Below are 11,325 nucleotides of genomic sequence, written 5' to 3'. Positions count from 1 at the left end.
GTGTGGAAAAATGACACACGATTTTGTGATGCGTCTTGCGTGTGCCATAGTAATTTTGAACTACTTTCTGCTGTTGGCTTTGACTACTTAGATTCCCAGTGTGAATCTGTTAATGGATTGTAGGCGGCTGTTTCTCGGTAAATTATCCTAGCTTCTTTTATTGAATATATAGCACCAGTAACGTAAGTTGAATTTTGTTGCTTTGCCGAATTTTTTGTCGGAATGGTTGATATCTTTTTACATGTTCGTGAGTCCTGGATGAATAAAAAAGTCCCAAAAAAAGGTGGGCTGCATCATTGTGAGAGTCGATCACCCCATCTGTCAACCATTTTCGATTATAAGTTACAGGTTCGATTAAATAAAATCTATTATTCATTTCGTCCCATTTATATAGGCTTCTTTTATTTTTCAAATGGATAAATAAATCTTATTTAGTGCTATTGAAAAAATAATTTTGTCAAAAACTTTCCTAGTCTACTGTTATTTATATTTGTACAATTTTAAGATTAAATAGGAAAATTTGATTGTAACTAGGCAAATTAAATAAGGATATATTAGTAAACGAACAAAACAAAACATTTTCAATAAAGAAACTAAACTATATAATTGAGACAAAAACATGTCAGTCTATATAAATGAGATGGAGAGAGTACTTAATATCATGTAATTACTAATTTATAGATTCAATTAAATAAGTCATATAATTTTATATTTAAATATATCTATCATTTAATACCACCTAAACTGCTATTTAACACCAATAATAAATAACATTACTTCGTTTTATTACTCAAACTATTTACAAAGTCAGTTTTATCATCCCACTTTGTCACGATAACAAAATTCTTCGCCCCTTACACACTCCACATAAAACTGTAATAATGTTGGAATACTATTTTTCGTTTCGTCCCCACTTAATCAAAGATTTCTCCTACATCCCTCTTTTACGGGATCAAGGTAGAATTGGACTTTCGATCCCCATTTACGATCCCAATTTTTATTTTTAGAATAAATAACATTAAATAGATAATTGACTTTAAATTTTACGTATGATATTTAAATGGTTAGCTCATTATATGTTTTTCACAAAATGTTATTTTTGCATATGAAATGTAATTATTGAAAATATTTTTATTAATTGTTGTTCGACGAGATGAGGACGAAACCTTCCCCCACCTGGGGTAGGGATTTATCCCCCGTTTGGCCCTCATTAATTTTGATTATAATGAGGCGAATGTTGTTGTTTTTTTTTTTTTTTAAATGAATGGTTGTAAAAGAATGAAAAATTTACGATTTACATATAATATTTTTTTATTAAAAATTGTGTGATTGAAAATAGGAGAGAGAGAAATTTAATTTCATTTGATGAGATTTAATAGGGGTCAAACGGGGCTTAATTTCATTGCCCATTAATTGGGGAATTCCTATCCCATCTCTCATTCATAGACCCACATTGTTCCTACCCATATGAGGGCGGAATCCCCTCGTTGAATGGTAAAAGGGGACTCACGGTCTATACTCGAATTCATCAAACTATTCCGAATTATTTTATTTCATTTTATTTTATAATTTTTCAATTTAAATTACATTTAACAATTAAATAGTGCTGATAATAATATAGGGAAATCTGAATACGTTAATGAACTCCAAGGCACGAAAAAATGTTATCTTTTAAGAGATTTTTCTCCCCTATTCAACAAAGTCACAATTTGGGTATGATAGAAAATCTCTCTCAGGATATAATGGAGGCGTTTGATTCAAATTGTGACTATTTGATCAAACCAAGAAGACACTCGAAAATGACTGATTGATGTCAAGAGAAAGAAGGAAAAATAAATTGTTTAATATGTTTGCAAATGAGAATTCGTCCAGAATTTATAGACACTGAGGCAATTGTTTGAATAGGTGTATCCCTTGGAAGTGACTGTTAAAAATGAACAGATGCACATATTCAAAAACTTTTGAAAATAAAATTCTCTTTCGGGGGCGTTGCCCTCGAGCCCCCACAGGTCGAACCCAGTTGCACAGCGACAAGCACTAATCTGGGCGGCAAATTATTTGCAAAACAAAAAATTAAACACATGCAAAATGATGAAAAATATCTAATAAATAGTAATATAAAAAATTAATTAAATGGAGAAATATAATTTGTTTAATCCTCGTCACATCTGCCCTTTTATCGTATCGTCCTATCCCCCTTCAGGCGCGGGATGATAATGATTCCCCCCACTTCCGATCTGCTTAATTGGCAAATGAAATTTAAAATACTAAATTTTTTATTTTCCTTCTTTACCTGAAAGGAAAGACATAAGGTTAAGACATGAATGGTTTAGATCCTTTAGGAAACCATTTTAACTGTGCACCCACCTAAACTCACTCGATTTCTGTCTATATCGATGATTTTCGATTCAGATAATTTAGTTCTAAAGATAAATTGAATGGATCTATTCGTCTCTCAAGTTTTACTTATCAACTAACGTTACCCAGATTATATTATTTTTTATATTTAAACCTAAATGTTCAATAATGACGAAAATATGGCGGAAGAAACCAAATACACCCAATTTCCAAACTCTCTCTCTCTCTCTCTCTCTCTCTCTCTCTCTCGCCCCTAGCAGCCATCGACGAAGGTAGTACTTAGAATTTTATTGAATTCCCCTTTAAACTTCTCCATGCCCAATTCGAGAATGTTCAACGTTGTAGGCTTGTAGTGACTTACAATTAATGCTTGAATTGGCTAATTTATAAATCATTTATAAATTATCGAACTTTATTTTGAACTCCACATTTTAATAGATCGACAAGTACTATTCACTTATCAACTACTTATATTTATTTATTTATAAATAAAACCTATGAAGGCTTATTCTTTTTCCTTTCTCAACAAACTTGGAAGTTTGAGTTAGTTCTTGAATGTCATCGATTATGTTAGTATATTAAATTGGTTATTCTACTATCTAATCTATTTCTTTCAACTTTCTTGTTGGAAGTGAATTTCATGTTTAGCTGAGCTTAAAAAGATTAATTATAAGTCCAAACTGAATCAACCCAACTGAATTGGTTAAAGATGGTACGGTCGGCTTGCGCTCTTACTTCGAATATTTAACGAACTGATGCAATCGGTTTTGGTTTCAAGTCAGGGCCGAAGCCTGCCGGACTTGACCCACGCCTACTCCTTAATCCAGCAGCTACTAGTCCTTTTTCTTCATTTGATAATTGATATAATTATCCTTATAAATAAAAAGCACGTTCCTTTCGAGTCGGGCCATGACTAGTGGATGACATGCAGAACCATGTCTTCTATACGAGACATAATTTATTTAAATATACTCTTAAATATGTTTTCTACATGCAAGTCATTCGTTATGTTGTCAATACATACATATCTTTTACGATAGATAGTAGCGAGAATTTGATTCTTAACATTTATTTACTATGATACATTCGACATCATCCAATTATAGGATTACAATTAAATTAGCTTAAAACATATCTATTCATCTAAATTTACTCTTGAACATGCTCCTTTAAGTGCAAGGCGGTTGGCAAATTCAATTTTTTCATCTAAAACCCATCATATGCAGGGACTGCACGAATTAAACTCAAGACCCGTGTTTGCTCTAACACGTCGACAACCCAACTCCTAGATTACGAATAAACCAACTTAGGTCACAAAATATTGTCCCAAAAGTGTGAACCATAACTAGTGGATGAGAGAAGCTCTTCCATTTACAGCCTGAATTATATTCCTAAAGATGAAGTCCCTCTTGGATCAGATATCCCCTTATGATCCTTTGTGGGATTTTTGTGATAGATTGGCTTAAGTTTTTGACCCCAGCAGCCCATATGCCCTGCCCATATACCCCATCATTGTTTACGTTTTTTTGCCTATTTAAAGCACTTGGGTATCTCACTCTACTGGAAAAAGAAAATGCCAAATTGGGCTAAAGTTCTTTGAAAACTTTCATCAAACATATGGCAGCGGTTCTTATAGTAGAAGATGACGTTTTTTTTTTTTTTTTTTTTGGCAGATTTAAGCCACCAAATCTCTCCTCTTCTTATGTATGATTGATTAGTGTCTAAAAGTGCTTCAAAGATGTATAATTTATAAGGCATTTTATATTTATTTTTGTATAAGTTTACTAATGTTAGTCTCTAATTTCAATTCTCTTGCCATAAATTCAATTTGTGTATTTACATGATTAAAAGTGCAATTAATAAAATACGAATTTATATACATGTCGGCATGAGTATTATAGTTTTGAAAGAGTATTTATTTGATATATTTCACATGTATTTCCAATGTAGAACAAGTAGAGCAAGTGGAGGAAAAAATGTTGAAAAGTCAAGAATGATGAGCTGTCTCATGTAAAGATGCAGCTGTTTCGGTAAAATGGTCATAACTCAAGTTGTAGATATTGAAATAAGGTGATTCAAGTTGGGTTGGAAAGATAAGATATGTATTTACAACTTTCATGTTTACCAAGAAGTCAAATTCGCATCATAAGGATGCCAAAATCATCGTACAAATTCCAGCTTGTTACCTGCGAATACAACTTTTCTACCTGTGAAGTAGCACTCATTATTTTGGTCATAGCTGAAGTTGTATAGATTCAATGGACCTGAAATTTGTACCAATGGAAAGATAACTCAAGTGGTAATAACTTATCTATTGATCAAAAGTCCAAATTCACTGCACAAAGTATCTGAAAATTGGTATCAATTGGCATATTCTAGATGTTTTCAAGTTGGACAGAAACAAGTTGTATTGTCCATTTACATTTTGGATGTTCCTTTGCCTATAAAAATGGACCTTGGTCAAGATTTTGAGAACATTAATTCCTCTTCATCATATTCTAGTTTCCTTCATTTTCTTTGTAACATTTCATTATGTATTTCTAAAACTTTAGCTAGAGCTAGGGGTGAAACTTTGGTAAATGTGTAGTATTGTCTTTGATCTTTCACTTTGTTCTTCAATTCTCATCTTCTTACTTGGTTGAAGTATATGTTCTACAAATGATTTTGGTTTGTTAAAGACTTTGATTTATTGTTGACAAATTTTGGCACAATAAATGCTTAGATAATCTCTACATACCGACAATTTATTTTCATATATTCTCTCAAACAATTATCAAGAAATATCATTTAGTCTATTTGTGATCAATGTTTTATCTTCCATATGAGATCACTCTTCAGTTGATTTTCATATGAGTTAAATAAAAGATCAAAAATAATTTCTATTTATTTATCCAAAGTGAATCCCCAACGCTCTAGTGTTCTTGTTCATCATATTTCCACCAACTATTTACTACTCATAGACTAGTTTATTTCCTTCCATTTCCCTGGGGTTCGACCTCGGACTTTCAAGTTTACTACTTGAGACAACTTGCACTTGGGTGTACAACCTTGAAGTTGTAGTAATGATGATGTAGAATCACTTGCTCATTGTTCATCTGTTAATTTGCAGATATCTTCATTTCCTTAGTTAACCGTGCTAGAGAATTAGGCTTGACCCCATTTTAGTACTTTGAGACATGTTTGATACACAATAGAGCAACATATAAACAAGATTATGCTTGTTTTTGTTTTTTAATTCCATCTTGTGCTGTTCAATTTATCTTATCAAACATGTTGGTGTAATTGTTAGGCTACTACAAAGCAGTGATACTCCTAACTCCACTTATTTAAAAAGAAGAAAAATCAAAATCTTGTCAATTGTACTATCAGGTTTTGTAGATTTGCACTATACAATTGTGTCCGCTTATTATTTTGGATGACCTCCGCTGCTAACTCTTTCTTTCGTAAGCGATGGGGCTGAACAAGGGACTGATTTCCTCATAATTTCTCTCCCTGCTCCGATCTTACTTCTGCATCGGTTAGAAAGTTGCTGACCTTTCGGTTCTTATCCTTCGATGCTCTAGCTAATGCCTGATTTTCCTTTGCTTGGTTCATTTCCTCAAATCTCAAGGACCTCTCAGCTATAACAAAGATCTCGTGGTTTACCTTGCTTAAATATTCACAAATAGGGCTAATTTATCGATGATAGATATCGGATCAACAAAATTCCTTTAATCTAACTAGAATTTTTGCTTTCTAAATTCACTAGTTTTGATATTCAAATTGGAAAAAGAGGAGAAACGGCTATTCTAGAGGGAGATATTTGAATTTACATGCATTTTCTACTCTTAGGCGGGAGTATTTATAGATTTTCCTCGGGACCTTGGGGTAATACAATCATTTTGAATAAATAATAGATGGCAGCTCCTTATTGGTTAGCGTGTAACTGATTCTGTTAGAGTATCACATTTTATCAATTGATTTACGTGTCTTAGAATTAATTTTAGCCAACTTTGATGGGAAAAAAATGTTTATCCATCTTTAACGAGCATTTTTTGTCCTTGTTCCCTCCATATATCACTTAAGCTTCGCAGGTAGAGGAAAATGCTCATGGAGGATACTTCTTGATTCAAAAGCTAGTTTTATGTCCCCTATTATTGTCGAAAATGTGCCTTCACGTATTACTTTTGTGTCTAGCATACGTATATTGTGGTTAAACATTATCTTAATGTTGTCAGTCCTAACGCCTTTCATGATGAGCTTTGGTTTAAAAAAATGATATCCTTTACGACTTTTGAACTTTATTGTCTAGCAAAAATAGATTTATGTTGTAAAGTTTATAGATTCATGAAATCTTTCCATGTGGTCGTCATACTTTAGTATGGACATTGCTGACCTTGGAAAATGGACCTTTATGTAGCAAATAGAAAGGAACTCCATGTATATTCATTCCTATACACTTGGTACAAACGGTCAGCCGCTTGTGGTCATTCCCAGTTGTGGTGGTTGCGGCCACGAACACTCCAGCAATCAAATTAGTCTATGATAATTGCACACAACTAAATTCGGTAGCGAAAATCGTCGGAATTCGTATATTATCTCAAGATGGAAGGAGAAATAGTGACTTCTTAACGAAAGTTCCATTACCTTACAAAGGCATAGAACACGAGTATTTATAGAGAAAAATGTAGAAGAAAAACCAATGTATAGAGAACATGTAGCTTCATCTGCTGATCTAAAGTGTCTCTTTATAGACGTTCATCTATCACTCCATAGGTATGCAAACATTTAATGCTTCTAGATTCGAACTAACGTTTTGACGCTTATTGTAGATAAGTCAAATCCATCATTCATAAGATTTTATTTTGGATAGATCTTTCTAGAATGTCTATCCAAAGCATCATTTGCCCACAAACAGGTGTGTCTTCTAGCCATGTAGCTCGACTATGACGTTGTGTACTACTGCTTAGTCGCTTCAATGTTTCAGAGTGTGGGCCTATTTTGTTGACCTGGCGACCTTTATCAAAGGCATAACAATTGTCCCCCAAGTTTATGTAAGTATATTTATATAATGCGTGGACTTTGAACTGAGCGAACTGAAATTTAAACAAGCGAAATTTTAGGTGCTTGTCATTCCCTAAAGTCCAAGCATGAATAATCATATAATGCGTGGAATTACGTATAGTTATAGAAGACGGACCTTGCTTGAGGACAAGGCTCTAGAGGGTAGCAGCTTTAGTAAAAGCTAGAGTTGCAAAGGCGGTATCCTAACTATTAGACGAGGCTCTAGATGGTAGCAGCTTTGATAAAAGATGGATGGCAGAGGTAATATCGTAGCTGTAAAATGAAGCTCTAGCGGTTGACAGCTTTGAGAAAAGCTAGATTGGCAGATGCGGTGTCCTAGTTATAGGACAAGGCTCTGGAGGTTAGCAACTTTATAGGGTTGCAGCTTTGAGAGAAACTGGAGTCGCGAAAGAGGTATCCTAGATGTAGGACGAGGCTTTGGTAGGTGTTAGGTTTGAGAAAAGTTGGATTGCTGAAGTGGTGTCCTAGTTATAGAAAGAGGCTCTAGAGGGTATCAGCTTGGAGAAAAGTTGGATTGACAAAGATGGTGTCCTAGCTGAAGGACGAGGCTCTAAAGGATAGCAGCTTTGATAAAAGCAAGAGTGGCAGAGTAGGTGTCATAGCTATAGGACGAGGCTCTAGAGGGTAGAAGCTTAGAAGTGGTATCCTAATTGTACGACTAACTCTAGAGGATATTGGCTTTGGTAAAACCTAGATTGATAGAGGTGGTTTCCTAGCTGTAGGACAAAGCTCTGTATTGGAATTCGTGGGAATGCTCTAAAGGCTGCTGTGTGTTTCCAAGAAAAACATCTGAGCTGTCGCTTAAACTTGTCTCACAAACTTTCCACTTTTGGCAAAAACAGAACGACAATTTCATTCTGCAAACAAAAAAAAATTCTACGAGGTTCTTGCATTTCAATATGGCTTTTGAAGTTTTCGACGACCATCTCATAACAGTATTTGTTACTTTAGGTAAAACATTTGGAACAACTTTTTTCATTTTTTTAAATGACTTCTTAAATGACAGACGAGTTAATGGAGATGAGTTAGTAATATCTAAGCTGAGTGAACCCATGGTATTGGGTTCAGAAAATGTGTCTAAGGCTATAATTGGGAGGAAAAACATTTGGAAGAGGTCGGATAGCCCGATAGATACTTCAGTTCATTGGGAGGCTTCTGATTATCCTTAGAAGATGAGGACTGGTGACTTGGCGAGGTTAACAGTGGAATATAGGATCCCAGACAAAATAGGTCTTATTGTTCAAACATTGATGAGCGAGATTGCTACCTAAGGCCTAGGTGTGTGGCGGGGTTTAGGTTGCCTATCCATCCATTCTTTTTACTTCGCTTTAAGATCCTATGGCCTTCTCAATTGAACCCAAACTCATGGAGCCAAATGGTAGAGTCGTGGATGATATGGTGAGAAGCATCTTAAGAGGTGGAGATACCCTTTTAAGTTTTACAAAACCTTTACATCCCCGAAATAACCGTAGGGGTTAAGACGAAGGAGTGGTACTACCTGATGTCATGAGGGTCTCACACTCTATTTGTGGTTGATTTGTTGACTTCAATTAAGGATTGAAAAAGCTCATAGTGTCAAGTTTCTGGAAGGTAAGACACAATGGAGGGTGGTCCTAGTACCTCTGACGGTTCGAACAAAGTTCTCAACTTTTAGTGAATACCCTAGGACCTGGTTTTGTGTTTAATTCATTTTATTCATCATCTAATCGTTGTTTTTGTGTAGGTTCATTACCTCGGTGTGAGCTATCGGCAGAGGACTTCGACACCATTTGCATCATATATTAGCTCTTGCACAAGAGCTAATCATATGACAAGTTCATAAAAAAGAATAAATACTTCATCAACAAAGATTTAGTAGGCCCTAAGATAAATTCAAACTGTTAGTTCGAACTATGGGCTCATTAAATTGAAGTTCTAACAATTGTTCTTTTTTGCAGATAACTTCCTAAAGAAGAGGGCCCCGAAGCTGGATTTCGTTGTCATTCAGCAGCTGATAGTTGAGGTAAGGCCATTGAAGACCTCATTGAATACGTATAAGAAGTAGAACGAGGATTTGGTGAGAGCTAGTAAAAAGCTCCCTCCTGCGGAAGAAAAGGAGGAAAATGTGGTATCCTTGATGAAAAAGAAAAAGGCGACTGTGTTGTAATCTATGGGGCCCATTTTGGCAAGGCCTCTACCTTGTCAATCTAATATCCCATCTAGGATAGTAATAAAGAAAACAACGCCTCCAACAAAGGTCGAGGCGACTACTGCCTCTGAGTCCACTATTTTTGAGGCTTTGAAAGAAGTTCTAGTATTAGATTAGACGAGGAGGAAGAGGCTACGCTCAGATAAGGTAGAGAACATTTTGGGGATTAATCTAGAAGACTAGTGAATGAGGTATTGGAGGCATTATCCCCTGAAACAACCTCAATGGCCATGGTCCTTAATAAATATTACACCAATGCGTGAAGGGACCATACTTCGCCCTGCTTAGCCGAAGACCTCGTAGTGGCTAATAGTGCCTACATTGCCCGGGTCTTAAACATAAACATTTAGCTCGAAGGCCTAGTCAAGGATCTCCAGGCTAAGAACGTCTACCTTGCCCAAAGGCTAGAGAGAGCCCTGCATTATGGTGATGTAATAAGTGTGAAGAGGGCTAAGGTAGAAGAGCTAAGATAAATAAAATCAAGGCTAAGGCAAGTTGGAGAAGGCCAAGTTGGTAGCATATAGCTGAAAAAAGAGATGCACAAAATTGAATGCCATGTGGCTACCCTGACTAGGCGAACGGACCATGCTAATGAGCACCATTGCTTAGCAGCGAAGGCTTTAGAGTCCTCGAACAAGGAAAAAATAGATTTGAGGCAACTGATGGGAGCCCAAGGAAAGCTAAGGCAAAGGCTATTGGAAAAGCGGCGGTCCAAAACTTCATTGACAACTTCAAGCTCTATGACACTTTTGCCAATTACTGGGCTTCTTGGAATGCCCAATTGATGCTGGAGCACCTAAGGGAGGTTCACCCAGGTCTGGGCACGTCAGCTTTAGAAAAGGAGTTTGGAAACCTATTGAGGGTCGCCTCGACATCTATGCTGTTGATAAAGCTCAAGGGCTTCAAAAGTCGAGGCTGCTGCTGAGGGTCGGACCATTGTGCCAGTAGATCCTTAGGCTATTTCTCTTTTTATTGTAATGGCTTCGGCCCTCTATTGTAAATCAATCTTATGTAATCATTTTCATTTTTACGTATGAGTGCCTCTTCCACATAACAACAAACATTTTTGCTTTATTCTAATGTATTTTTCCAAGTATGTGCGCTTCTTCAAATGACGAAGTGACTGGTTGTCTTGTTAATAACTCAGTCTACACTTTAGTGCATGATAATTAACTATTTAAGAATTGTGACTATGTTTTCCACAAAGGATTCTTCTCGAAGTGAAATGCCCATTTATGAGGCGCCACTTTCGAAGGTGTATTGTGACTACACTTGGAGGTATCATGTATCTCACCTATTGAAGTAGAGGTTTTATATACCTCATCCTTGATCGTGTTAACATGTTATGGATAAGTCGTCTATAGAGGATAAAGTAATGAGGCACAAGTGGAAATAACACTTTATGAACATGAAAATATTTATATAAACGCACTTAGAACAATATACAATTGGTAGTATTTCCTTAAATGTTCAACATTCCTCATATGAGGCAATAGCTTCCATTTTATGCTCTCAATTTTAAAAGTTATAGATCGTGGTTCTTCCCTTACACGGTACTAGCCTTCCTAATTTGGTCCTAACATTTCGGTACCTAGCTCTTTTGATATGGAAAAACCCTCTGAAGCACTAGGTCGCCTAGGCGAAATGTCCTTTTTTGACGTAGGCATTATAGTAGCGAATTATCTTTTGCTGGGACTTAACAAGCTTCGCCTGAG

Source organism: Olea europaea, chromosome 6 (genome assembly GCF_002742605.1).
Source record: "Olea europaea var. sylvestris chromosome 6, O_europaea_v1, whole genome shotgun sequence".
Lineage (NCBI taxonomy): Eukaryota > Viridiplantae > Streptophyta > Magnoliopsida > Lamiales > Oleaceae > Olea > Olea europaea.
The sequence above is the reverse complement of the archived record's forward strand: the minus strand, read 5'-3'. Positions refer to the sequence as shown.